Below are 13,123 nucleotides of genomic sequence, written 5' to 3'. Positions count from 1 at the left end.
GTGTTGTAAGGTTTCTACTTCTCTGTTTCCTGTGTATTCCCATTTCATAGTAGTTGCTATTCAAACTTAGTGTAGTTTTTACACTGCTACCCAGACTAGTCAGGAACACATTTTGGAAGTCTCAGTAATACAATTAAGGTTCTGTACATAGTCCAGAGTTTGCAGATTACTGATGATTGGGGTATTTTCTCTTCTCGTTTATGTTAAAAAAAAAAAAAAAAATAGATCTCATAGGCTGAGGGTGTAGCTCAGTAGTAGAGCTCTTACCCAGCATGTGCAAAGCCTGGATGGAGGTCCCTACCCAGCAGAGCAGAGTAACAATAAATAATACCAGTACTTTTCAAGATTTGGCAAAAGAAATACAGTCTTCATTAGGGACTCATAATGGTCCGGCTTGCTAAGGTCTGTCTGAGCCAAGCAGACCACTGAATCCTTAGCCCCAATTTTAAGTTCCCTGAGTCTGGCTGGTGGATGCTTGGTGGTAGAGCTCTGGCTGACATCAGATAAGATGGCTTACCTGACATAACATCTTCTATCTCAGAGTACATTTAGGAAGCGACGGCAACCGAGACAAACCATTGCCTGCCTAACAACCTGTGCTCAAATTTTACATACAACCATATTGTATTTTCTGTACTTATAACCATAAACTTTCTTCCTTTCTTGCTTACCTCTACTGTTTGCAAAAACCTTGTGCACACACACACTGGCAAGATTACCAAGTATTTGCCCAATTTTAGCTAGAAACATAAAAAGGAAAATAAATGTCAGTTGACAATAGTGTTTGTTTTAAATAGTTAGAAAGTTGATCCATCTTTGGTCGGCTTTCTTGACATTTCAGCTATTCCTCCATAATAAATTATATATCTTCTTTGACATGTGAACACCCAGGGCCTTCTCCCAGTAGAGGTGGTGTGTCCCTCCCACACAGCTTCCTCTGATTCAGCATTCAGAGAAGAGAGCCAAGCTTTGTAGGATCTGTTGTCAACTGTCATTGAAAAAAACTACCTTACTTTAGGAAATATTTGAGTGCTAAACTGTTCTTGGGGGGCAGCATGTTAATTTGAGCCTCCCCAAGGTTTCTCTGCTTAAATAGTATCAGACTTTAAGGAGAGGAAAAGAAATCTCTGGCTGGTGAGAATTTTGCTCCCCAAATAATGAAGTTAAGCCTAACCTAGGTGATAAGAGATGGGTGTTTTCTCTCTCTGCTTGTGAGCAAGGGTTATAATTTTAAGAATCACCATGGACCTGCAGACCCTCTTGCTGTAACTGGAAGATAGTAGACTGAGTTTAGTCTGCCGAAGCGTGTATTTCCAGCCCTCCATTAAAGTGTAGATTAGGGGGAGACTTATTGAATAGCAAAAGGAAGAAAGGAAGTTACTTATCCCTGAGTGTCTGCTCTGCAGAGCTGCTCCCACTTAGGAAACAGTTCCTCCTCTGCAGTCAGCCCCACCCTACACAGATGCTAGCGTGCTTGCAAGCCAGTCTCTAACAAGAGCTTGAGATGTTGATGGTCCTTAGGGACAGGCCCCCGTTACTGTACTGCATCTGCTTGTAGCAAGGTGTGTTTTTGCTAACTTGAAGGAATATATGCTGTATTTCAGATAAGTGTGTGACTTAATACTTTGGGATTTCTTTTTTCCTCTAAAAACTGGACCTGAACACAAGCTTTGAGTTGGTATTTGTAATAATCTCAGGACCTGAAAGATTGTAGCATTTAGTGTGTCTTAAAAATTATGTACTGTACCAGCCATGGAGTTTTGTAAATATACCTGTCTCCCTTTTTTTGTATTATTTTAGTAAATAAATAAATAAATTTAATAAAAGGGGGTGGTGATGACGTGTGTGTGTGTGTGTGTGTGTGTGTGTGTGTGTGTGTGTGTGTGTGTCTTTTAAGACAAACTGGTGCTTGTTGAATTTCTAGTTAAGCTTGGCAGGAATATGAACAAACTGCTGCTACTGCCCCTAAACTGAGCGAGGAGGAGCCCTTCACCTGCCTTTAGTGGTCTGTGCAGCACTAGCAAATGGGCAGTGTGTTAGAACCTACGCCTGCTCCACAGCCATCTTGCTGTTAACATCTGGGTCTAGTTCCATAACCTAGCACTAAGTCTTCTACACTTCACCAGTTCCTGGTTTTAGAACTCATAGCTTTCCTCAGAAAAAAAAAAAAGGGCAGGTTTAGGAAAAAAACAAGAAACAAAACGGAAAAACTAACAACAAAAGAGCCTCATGTTTCATAAGGCCTCAGATGAATTTTGGATATGTGAAAACATAAACACTCCTAAATGTGAACGTGTGCTGGTCCCATGATGCACTCCTCCAGTGCAGGGATTTCTGTTCTTTTTACTTAGCAGCAGCTTTGTTCATATTCCAGGTATAACTAGCAGACCCACTTTGAAATAAGAGTCTTACTTGATTTGGAATAGATGTCTCCTGTCTGTCCTTTGTGACAGGACCTTTTACATGACTGTTTTCTCTTTCTTTTTTGTGTATGTTACGTGTTTGTTGTATTAAATAAAGAGGACTGTAAATATTACTCTCGTGTCTCCTGTGTTATTTCGCTAACTTGAGTTTAAAGTCTCCACTGTCAGCAGGGTTGAGAGTCTGTATTGTGCTGTACCAAGGCACCACAGGCATTGAAAGAAAGGGTACGGCCTGCTCACTGTGTTCCTAAACATTTGCAATCACTTGACAAGATATAATTGTTCAAACTTTGTGTATAAAAATGTGCTCCTTTGCCAAAAAAGGAAGGCTCCACGTGGTGGAGAAAGCTTTAGGTGGGCGGGCCTCTGAGGACAGGTCAGGGATTGGCAGTCAGGAGTAAATGGCAAAAAGATTTGCTGGGAGATGTGCATTTGAGTGGCTGGTGGAGGCAACTGGTAGAGTTCTAGAATGCAGGCTCACTAGGTCCTTCCTGTAGGCAATGGCGTGTGTGTGTTGAATATGTATCTGTGCATAGAAAATAGAGACAGGAACTCCCAAAGTATGAACAGTGGTTTGAATGCTTGTTCTCATGTTTTCCTTTTACATTGTTTAGTTTCTCGATGTCTTGAATATGAAAAGTACTACTAAGGCTTTCAGATGACGTCAGCTGTGTCTGTGTCCTGGTCTGTTAATTCTGATTGGCCTTGGAAGCTCTTAATGCCTCCCCAAAACACCTGAGTTAAAGAATTCGACATGCCAGACTGTGGTGTTGCAACACTTGGAGATAGAGGCAGGTGGGTCTCTGAGTTGAGCAAATTCCAGAATAGCCAGGATTGTTACACAGAGAAACCCTGTCTTGGGAAAGAAAGAAAAAAAAAAAAATGGCGTAATCGTAATTACTCAGTGACCGTCATCCGTTTGTCAGTATATATATATAAATATATATATATATACACACACACACACACACACACACACACACACACACACATTGATGTATTTAGTGCACTGTTGTATTTTTTTAGAAATTTTTATTTTTGCTTACATGTAAACGTGTGTGCCCACATGTGGGTATTTGAGTGTGCATGTGAGTACCCTTGTAGCCAAAGTCATAGGCAGTTTTCAGCCATCTGATTTGGGTCCTATAGGAGAGGAATGAATGTGCTCTTAAGCACTCAGCCATCTCTCCAGGCCCTGAAAGATGCCATTGTCATCAGCCAAAGCATTTAAAAGATCTGTTACTGGGTCAGCCAGATGGCTCAGTGAATAAAGACTCCTGCTGCCAAGCCTGATTGTCAAGTTTGAGCCTTCACCCAAGTGATGGAAGGTGAGAACCAACTCCTTACAGTTACCCTCTGAACCTTACATATTCCTGTGTTCACACACGCACTCCCTCTCTAAATAAAGTGACTTTTTGGCACACTGTCTTACACAAAGCAGTAAATAAATAGTAGCTTTACTATGCACATGTACTAAAAAAAAAAATTTTTTTTTTTTTTTTTTTGAGGCAGGGTTTCTTTTTGTGGCCTATACCAACCTTGAACTTGCAGTCCCTACCTCAAACTTCTGAATGCTAGGTTACATCTGTGTGCCACCGTTACTGGTATAGCCTGCTTTCACCATTTATTCTGTATGAAATGGATCTTAGAGGACTTCTTGAAGAAAGTCATCCAGAGAAGTAAAGGTTTTCTGAATACGCTAATGGTTTAGAGAGCTGAGAAATAAGTGTGTCAGACCAGTCCTGTCCTGTAGACCTGAATGGGGGTCAGGGGTCCAGAAGGAAGTGTTCCTAGACTGGAGACATACATAAAAGTCTGGGGCCACCCTGATCTGCACGTGAAGTTTCAGGCCTGCCTGGGCTAGGTTGTGTGGCCCTGTCTCGAAAGAAAGAAAATCTGTCAAAGAGGAAGCAGGCTTTATTTTTCAACCTGAAGGCGGCAAAATGGAAAGTGGTTTAGGAAAGGGCCTAGATGGAGTCTCAAGCCAGATTTAACAAACTGTTGACAAGGGCACTTTGCTTCTACAAACTCCAGGGTTGAATGTGTATGTTCCTAACATTACAGTAACAGTATATAGTCTAGCACCATGATAAGATTGGCTGGGTCAATAAAATTAACACTTGATAACGTCGTAAAATGGTCAAAAACCGAGCATGACACTGCATACCTATAATCTCATCTTTCAGGAGATAAGATAGGAGTTCAGAGTCATCCTCAGCTGCATACTGAGTTTGAGATGAGACCCTGCAACGTAGCAACGGTGGTGTTGCATTGAAGGGAAAGCCTGTGCTTTCCAAAGGACAGTGGCAGTCGCCGCCTCTCCAGGTATATATACACTAGTACATCTTGCCATCTCAGAGTCTGCTGTGTCATCCACATGTGCCTTGACATGGCTTGCCCCTCCTATGCCTATGTGCTGCTGTGTCCTGGCATGTGTCCCTTCACTGTACCCCGCTGGGGTTTTTGGTAGTAGGGTGGCGTCTGTGAAGGGGAACCGTCACTGCAGAAGTGTCCCCACTGTGAGAGTTAGACTGTGAGAGCACCTGGCAGAAGCCCCAGCGCACGCTGACGGGACCACGGCCATTCTTTTCCCTGTCTTTGCTTCTCAGTGCATGCTCGCTCTTCCCCGTTTCTCCAAAACACAAAGGTGAAATGGTCTTGTGAAAATGCTCTGTGATCACTGGATAAAAACCCAGCTAGAATGCTCTCATCACAGGAGTCAGACACTCCTGACTTAAAAGGAAGGGGAACCTTGTGTCCCTGAGCAGCCTGTCAACTTACCCCTGGTGCAGGGGTCCGTCTCTCCACAGGTAGCCAACTGCTTCTGGGCAGTTGGCTACTGCAATTCCAAACCATATGTAAGCATGTATGGTTTATAATGTGTCAGTTTAAAAGCATTCTCTTCCCAGATCATACGCTACCTTTCTGTCTGTCCTTAGTCCCGCTCCATATGTTCCCTTGTGCGTGCATCTTGGTAAGTAGCGTTACTTTGCATACGTACAGATTTAATGTTTACAATTGATACTCTGCTATAAATGTGTCCTGCCTTTTCTGTTGGGTTAATCTGCATTGCTCCATGTACTTGTGTGCTTCTGTCGTCTGTTGCATCGTTTTTCCTAAGTGTGTACCCTGCCCACCCTAAGCTGCTCATTCCCTAGAGGTAGGTACCCTAGGTTATCCTTAATTCCTTATTACCAGGGGAGAAATTAAACGACAAAAAAGGCTCCCGCTCTGGGAATGACTTGTTCATCTTTGCTGCTTTTCAGTTGTATTTTCTGTCTTCATTGGAGACAAACTCTCTCTTCAGTCTTGGATGTCATTCTTTCTGATCCCCTGTATGGCATCCTTTACTGAACAGAAATCCTTGCTTTTTAACAGTCAAATTGAGCAAGCATGGCAGCACACACTCATGAGAGGAGAGCGAAGCAGGAGGATTCAGAGTTTGAGACCAGCCTAAGCTACACAAGGAGGCCTGGTCACGGAGTGGTTGGGGGCGGCGTGAGAATACTTAGGTGTCCCAGACCACAGGTCCTCCTCATGTCACTCGCCCGCCCGCTGTTTCATTCGCGGAGGCATTTCCCCCAGGCCACTAGCGCACCCTCAGGTTTGTCCTCTGTCCAGTTGTCACCTGCAAAGGGCCCTGCTTCTGAACTCTGAGAGCATGGGCTTCCACAGAACTTTGTACTCTACATCCACGCTGTACTGCTCATCACCCCTGTGGGTTTAGACGATGCTTTACATCGTCCCCAGTTGTCCTCTGCCCACCTGTGTTGAGTGAGCCAATTGTAGATTGGTGTCATATAAATTTCACAGTGCAGGGCTGGAGAAGTGACTCCATACTTATGAGCACTGTGGGACCCAGCTGTACCCACGTGAGTGGCAGCTCACAGCCACCAGAAACTCCAGCTCCAAGGGACACAGTGCCCTTCTTACCCTGGTGGGCACCAGGCGTACGCACCCTATACAGACACACGTGCAAGCAAAACCTCATACCCATAAAGGTATAATAGCACGTGCCTTTAACCCCAGCACTCTAGAGACAGGCACTTGGAGTTCAAGACCAACCTGATCTAAATACCAAGTTCCAAAATAGTAAGAGGTATGCAGTGTGAGACCCTTTCTCAAAGAAAGGGGGGGGAATCACATTGAAATAAAGAATTAAACTGAAGGGGGTTAGAGAGTCGCCTTAGGAGTTAGAGCACTGGCTGGTCCTCCAAAGGACCTGGATGGGATTTCCAGCAGCCACTCGGCAGCTCGTAACCATCTGTAACTCCAGCCCCTGGGGATTCGATGTCCTCTGACCTTGGGGAATCAGGCATGGCACACATGGTGCACAGATAAACATGCAAGCAAAACACCCATACACATAAAAGTTTTGAAGCTTGTGTTAATTATTTTTCTATTGCTGTGAAGAGACAGAGTGACCAAGGCAATCTTTTAAAGCTCTTAATTGGGGACTCACTTATAATTTCAGAGGATTAGTCCATTATCATCATGATGGGGAGCATAGCAGCTCACAGCAGACACGCGCTGGAGCCGTAACTGAGAGCTCACATCTGACTGCAGTCATGGGGGGTGGGGGGGTGGCGAGCACTGACACAACTCTTCTAATCGTTCCCAAAAGTGTTCCCCCAGCGAGGGACTCGGTATTCAAATGTGTGAGCATATGAACGCCATTCTCCTTCAAATCACAAAGCTGGATTTTTTATTCAGACAGAATTAAATTTGCAGAGTGGTTTAAGAATAGGGCAGTGGTGGTGCACACCTTTAGTCCCAGCCCTCGGGAAGCAGAGGCAGGCAAATCTCTGAGTTCAAGACCAGCCTGGTCTGCAGAGATAGTTCCAGGACAGCCTCCAAAGTTACACAGAGAAACCCTGTCTTGAAAAATGAAAAAAGGAAGAAAAGAAAAAGAAAATATTCATGGTATATCGATTTGGTCATCTTTTCAGATGATCTGTGCTCTATGCTTTTCTCTGTGGAGGTCTTACTATAATTTAGGGATTTGGTGGTGTATATAGTTCATGAAGATATCCTGTCTCTATTACCTGATTTTTGTTACTTGTGTTAAAGAATGCTATTAGTCAGGCATGGCCACACACTTCTGTAACCCTCTCACTAAAAAAGCCGAGGAAGAGATGTTGAGTTTGAGATTAGCCTTGTCCACACAGAGAGACAGACTGTCAGTGTCAAAGCAGGGGGTAGGGGTGGGGGCCGGGCAGAGAAATGGTAAGTGAAGGAAGGAAGTAGCTGGAGGGAGGGCTCAGCACTGCACATCACCAGCTGCCCCTCCAGAGGACCCAGGTTCCATCGCCAGCACCCACACAGCAGCTCACATGGCGCACAGACATACATGCAGGCAAAACATACGTACACTGAAAATAATAAAGGCCTCTGATTATTTCTGCTTTTAAAGTAGCGCTAGATTTGAGGGTGGCAGGGTAGAATTATTTTAATGGAAAAAGCCCTAGGAAAGATGAAGAGAAAGAGTTGGGCTGTGTGGTATTTAAATGATGTCTCTGTCAACCCCGATTGCGGAGAGACTGCGTGCTACCTCGCCCAGTGTACTACTGACTGTATTGCACTGTCTTCCTGTGTCCTTGTTCCAGTGACCGTCTGTGTTCACCGTCCTTGTCGCTGCTGACCGTCTGTGTTCACCGCCCTCTCCTTGTCCCTGCTGACCGTCTGTGTTCACCGTCCTCTCCTTGTCCCTGCTGACCGTCTGTGTTCACCATCCTCTCCTTGTCCCTGCTGACCGTCTGTGTTCACCGTCCTTGTCGCTGCTGACTGTGTTCACCGTCCTTGTCGCTGCTGACCGTCTGTGTTCACCATCCTCTCCTTGTCGCTGCTGACTCCGTCTGTATTCACTGTCCTTGTCGCTGCTGACCGTCTGTGTTCACCGTCCTCTCCTTGTCCCTGCTGACCGTCTGTATTCACTGTCCTTGTCGCTGCTGACCGTCTGTGTTCACCGTCCTTGTCGCTGCTGACCGTCTGTGTTCACCGCCCTCTCCTTGTCCCTGCTGACCGTCTGTGTTCACCGCCCCTCTCCTTGTCCCTGCTGACCGTCTGTGTTCACCGTCCTTGTCCCTGCTGACCGTCTGTATTCACCGTCCTTGTCGCTGCTGACCGTCTGTGTTCACCGTCCTTGTCCCTGCTGACCGTCTGTGTTCACCGTCCTTGTCGCTGCTGACCGTCTGTGTTCACCGCCCTCTCCTTGTCCCTGCTGACCGTCTGTGTTCACCGTCTTCCTGCCCTCCTTCCCTTTCTTCCTCTTCTGAATGCCGCAAGTGTGCAACAAGGCGCCTTATTTACGGTTAACTGTCCTGTCCTCCCCTTCCTCCTTGTCCTCTCTGCTTTCCCCTTTTCCCTCTCATGTTTTCTTTTTTGCTGTGCTACAATAGGGCTCAGACACTCTACCACTAAGCCAGCACCCCAGTCCTTGAGATCTATTCCTCCCCCTCCCCCTCTCCTCCCTCACTGCTGTTTTTGAGGCAGGATCTGGCCTTGAACAGAAAGCCCTTCTGATTCTTCTGATTCAGCTTCCTGAGTGCTGGATTACAGTTTGCACTGCCACACCCAGATGCCCACTAATGTTTCGGATTTGATGGTATACCCAGTCCCTTTACCAAACATAAGTTTTGGCGTTAGAGGTATTGGGGATTGAACCCAGAACCTCGGACACGGAGAGCATGGGATTGACACCCAAACTACACCCCGGCACTAATCTTTCGTAGTCTAGTAATTCCTGCTATTATTTCACTAGATTTCCAGTAAAATGGAATAAAATCTAAGTGTTGGATTCAGAACTGGGGTTCTGTGTATTGAGCGCGGCGTATGGGACAGACTCAGCAAGCACTGTGCCGCTGAACGGCGTCTCTAGCCCCGCGGAAGACATCTGTCACGACAGTGACGCCTCGTTCCCTCCTCCGGGTCTTTGACTTTTGTCTGTCATGACTTTACTAAGTGTGCTGCTTCTCCTAATCTCAATTGTGTTCTACGAGGCTGGCTCAGGCTGGCCTGGAACTCAGCCGCCTTCGCCTCCCAGCCCAGGGATCACAGACTTGTGCCATCATGCCAGCTTATAGTTTTGATGAATACTATTCATGACGTTAAAGTTGCTTGGGAATGTAGATCATATGCACAAGTTGAATTATTCAAGTACTTCCCATGGTATTGACATGCGAGCAACACTCACAGAAAGTTCTCAGAAGCGCGCTCACAGTCCCCTTTGTGGGATATTCTCATCTTTCCCTCAGCCTTCACACTCCACTTTGCTTACGCTCGTCTTCCCCTCTCTCGCAGCCTTGTCATTCCTCGCCAGTGTTTTTCCAAAGGACTCTGAATGTCACTGGGTACACACTCATTGCGGCTGTAATTTCTTAAAATCTTTATTTGTATGTATCTGAGTGCTTTTCCTGATTGCATGTGTATGTAGCCAGAAGACAGCACATACAAGAGGCATGAGCACTGGGAACTGAGCTCAGGTCCTCTGCGAGCACTGTGTGATGAGCCACGTCTCCAGCCCCTCGTGTCCGTCCAGTTCTTAAATTACATCTAACCTGTCTCACATCTCATTATTCATGTTCCGCCCCTTCCCTTTCTGTGTGCCAGGTAAGTCATGCATTCAGTATAAAATATTAGTATATTCCCAACTTACCTTAAAATGATGTTTTTCAGGGAAGGCTTCCAGATGGGTTTTTGTGGACTAAGCTTTCCAAGTCTAATGTTTAAATAGCAGTTGAACTGAATATCATTACTATTTTTCATTTATCACTTAAAAGTATAATTTCATTGCTCTCTTTTCCTCTCTATTTGCAAAACTAATGTCATTCTAATGATCTGTTTTGGTGCTGTGCAGTTTTTCTGTTTTGTGTCCAAGTTTAGGTTTTCCTCTGTTCTTTTGGTGCTCCAGGAGACCTTTGAGTGGGTGATTTATTGTTAGTTTTTAAACAGTCTCCTTCATGAGTTCTTTATTCTAACTGCATCCGTGTTCTGTTTTGCTGAGCCTTTGTGTTGTCTGTTTTTTACTTTCCTATTCCTCGTGTCATTTTCTTCATTTGGGGTTTTTGAGATAGGGTCTCATGTAGCCAGGCTGTCTTTGAACTGGAGACTGGCTTTGATCTTCTTCTCTTACCCGTTGTGTTCACCATCTTAGTGCTAGGGCCACAGAGATCACAGGCGTACACCACCTGGCCAGCTAGGCAAACACTCCTGACGGAGCTAGCTGTATTCCCAGCCCATTCCTAACCCGCCGCTCCCCTTGGTTTATCCAGTGGCCTGCTCATTTACTTTCTTGTTTTAACTATACTCTTAGTAACTGCTCGGGTTTTTGTTTGTTTGTTTTTCTTTATTTGTTTTTTGTTTTATTTGTTTGATCCCCCACCCCCCCAAGATTGGGTTTCTCTGTAACTTTGGAGCCTGTCCTGGAACTAGCTATTGTAGACCAGGCTGGCCTCAAACTCACAGAGAGGTCCACCCACCTCAGACTCCTGAGTGCTGGGATTAAAGGCGTGCGCCACCACTGACTGATATAACTGGTTGTTTAACCTGTGTGTCTGTGTTTCCCTGGATTTATCAACTTTCTCAGATGGTGATATGATCCTGAGACCAGCAAGTCAGTTGGGAGCATCAGACCTGTCCCAGAGCAAAGCGCAGACCCCAGAGTCTGCTTTTTCTGCTCACTGTACTCTGTAACTTGATTACAGTGTGCATTTCTATACTCCTGTGTCGTTCTACACACATCTCTACATTTTGGAATTTTAGCTACGATTCCTTTGAGTCCTGGATCTAAAGTGTGTTTTGTTCTTTGGGTTTTTTTTTTATGTATATACATATAAGTGTTTTTTTTACTTACATGTATGTTTGTGTACCACTTGTCTTGTATGATTGTGCGTCAGAGCCTATGGCACTGGAATTACACATGGTTCAGAGCCATCATGCGGCTGCTGGGAATTGAAAGAACAGTCAGTGAGTGCTCTTAACCACTGAACCATCTCATCAACCCTAAAGTATGTTATTGTTATAATTATTTTTGGAGGCAGTGTCTCTCTGTGGCCTGGAACTTATTATCTAAACCAGGTTGGCCTTGAACTCAACAGAGGTTCTCCCGCCTCTGCTAGGATTAAAGACATGCACCACCATGCCTGGCTAAAGAATGTTATTTTAAAAAGAGTATCTGAGCTTCCATCTTCCAGGCTTTGGGACCATTACTAACCCAAAACCACCACTCCAAACTAAGTTTTTAGCTCAGGATTTAGGTACCACATAGAATGAATTTTAATCATTGTCATTCATCGAGAGTTTCAAGTGACAGTAAAATCCTAGCAAATAAACCACAGATGACTAGGGTTTTTTTTGGGGGGGGGTTATATAATAAATTTTATTTAAATTATAAACAATCTTATTTTTCATATTAACCCTAGTTCTCTCTCCCTCCCACCCTCCCATGCCCCCCTCAAACCCCCCACCCCACCCTCTATCCACTCCCCAGGAAGTCTGTCAAGCCATTTGGGGCAGGGCCCAGGCCCTCCCCTGTGTGCCTAGGCTGAGAAGTTAGTCGGTTCCACGGCCAGAGGCCCCATAGACTGCTCAGTACTAGCTGACGCCCACATTCAGGGGGGCCTGGTTTGGTTGTTTTGTTATTTCATTCCAGTGCCTGGCTGAGGCTGTCTTCCCTTTCACTTACAGAGGCGAGTTGAAGTGCAGTTGGCCCTCCCTTTCCTGTCTGTGCACGCTGTGGGGGACCGCCGTGGCAGGGTGGGGACCGCCGTGGGGAAACGCCGTGGCAGGGTGGGGGGGGGGGAACGCCGTGGCAGGGTGGGGACCGCCGTGGCGGGGTGGGGACCGCCGTGGCGGGGTGGGGAACGCCGTGGCAGGGTGGGGAACGCCGTGGCAGGGTGGGGAAACGCCGTGGCAGGGTCTTTGCCCCCTCCCTCTGACCTGAGTGTTCTGACCTTCCCACTTGTTTCAGCTGGATCAGGCATCAGAAAAGTGGTTTGGTTCTTTTGAGACAGGGTTCCTCTGGGTAGCCTAAGCTGTGCTGGAACTCGCTCTGTAGACCAGGCTGGCCTCGAACTCAGAGATCCACCTGCCTCTGCCTCCTGAGTGCTGGGATTAAAGGTGTGCACCACTACCAAATGGCCAGAAAAGTGTTTTCTATTTTAAGTTTTCATTAATACTTTCAGATGTTCTATTTTGACAGAAATCTCTGCACATCTAATTGTACATAACATGGACACTATGTCCTCTATACTTTTTATTGATATACCAGGTGAGAATACAATATAAAAATAGTTAATAGCTCTGTTCAACTATCTCCACACAGCCCGGTTTATAAGGCAAACTGTTGTGTGACAACCCTGGTCCGTCAGATAACATGCTTCAAGAGCAGGCGTTTATAAAGAAGAGATTAACCATGGTAACACCACTTACTAAAATGGGGCTGAGAACAGGACTAGGTTTCCTTCCGAGTTCTACGAGGAGGAAGAGCTGGATTACCCGTGCGGCCGGCGCTCAGAGACCACGCAACCCTTAGCTCCGTCCGGGAAGGACCACGAGCATCTGTCTACCTCTGGGCTGTACCATGGACCAGGAGAGCATTTCTCTGGCAGCGGCTCAACCTCACTTCAAACCCGGTGAGGGGCCTTCAAGAGGACCTTGGCAATGCGCACACCTGCTAGAGTTTGAGGGTCTTGGAGATTGGT

This window comes from Phodopus roborovskii, unplaced genomic scaffold, assembly GCF_943737965.1.
Source record: "Phodopus roborovskii unplaced genomic scaffold, PHOROB, whole genome shotgun sequence".
Taxonomy (NCBI): Eukaryota; Metazoa; Chordata; class Mammalia; order Rodentia; family Cricetidae; genus Phodopus; species Phodopus roborovskii.
Note: the sequence above shows the minus strand (reverse complement) of the source record.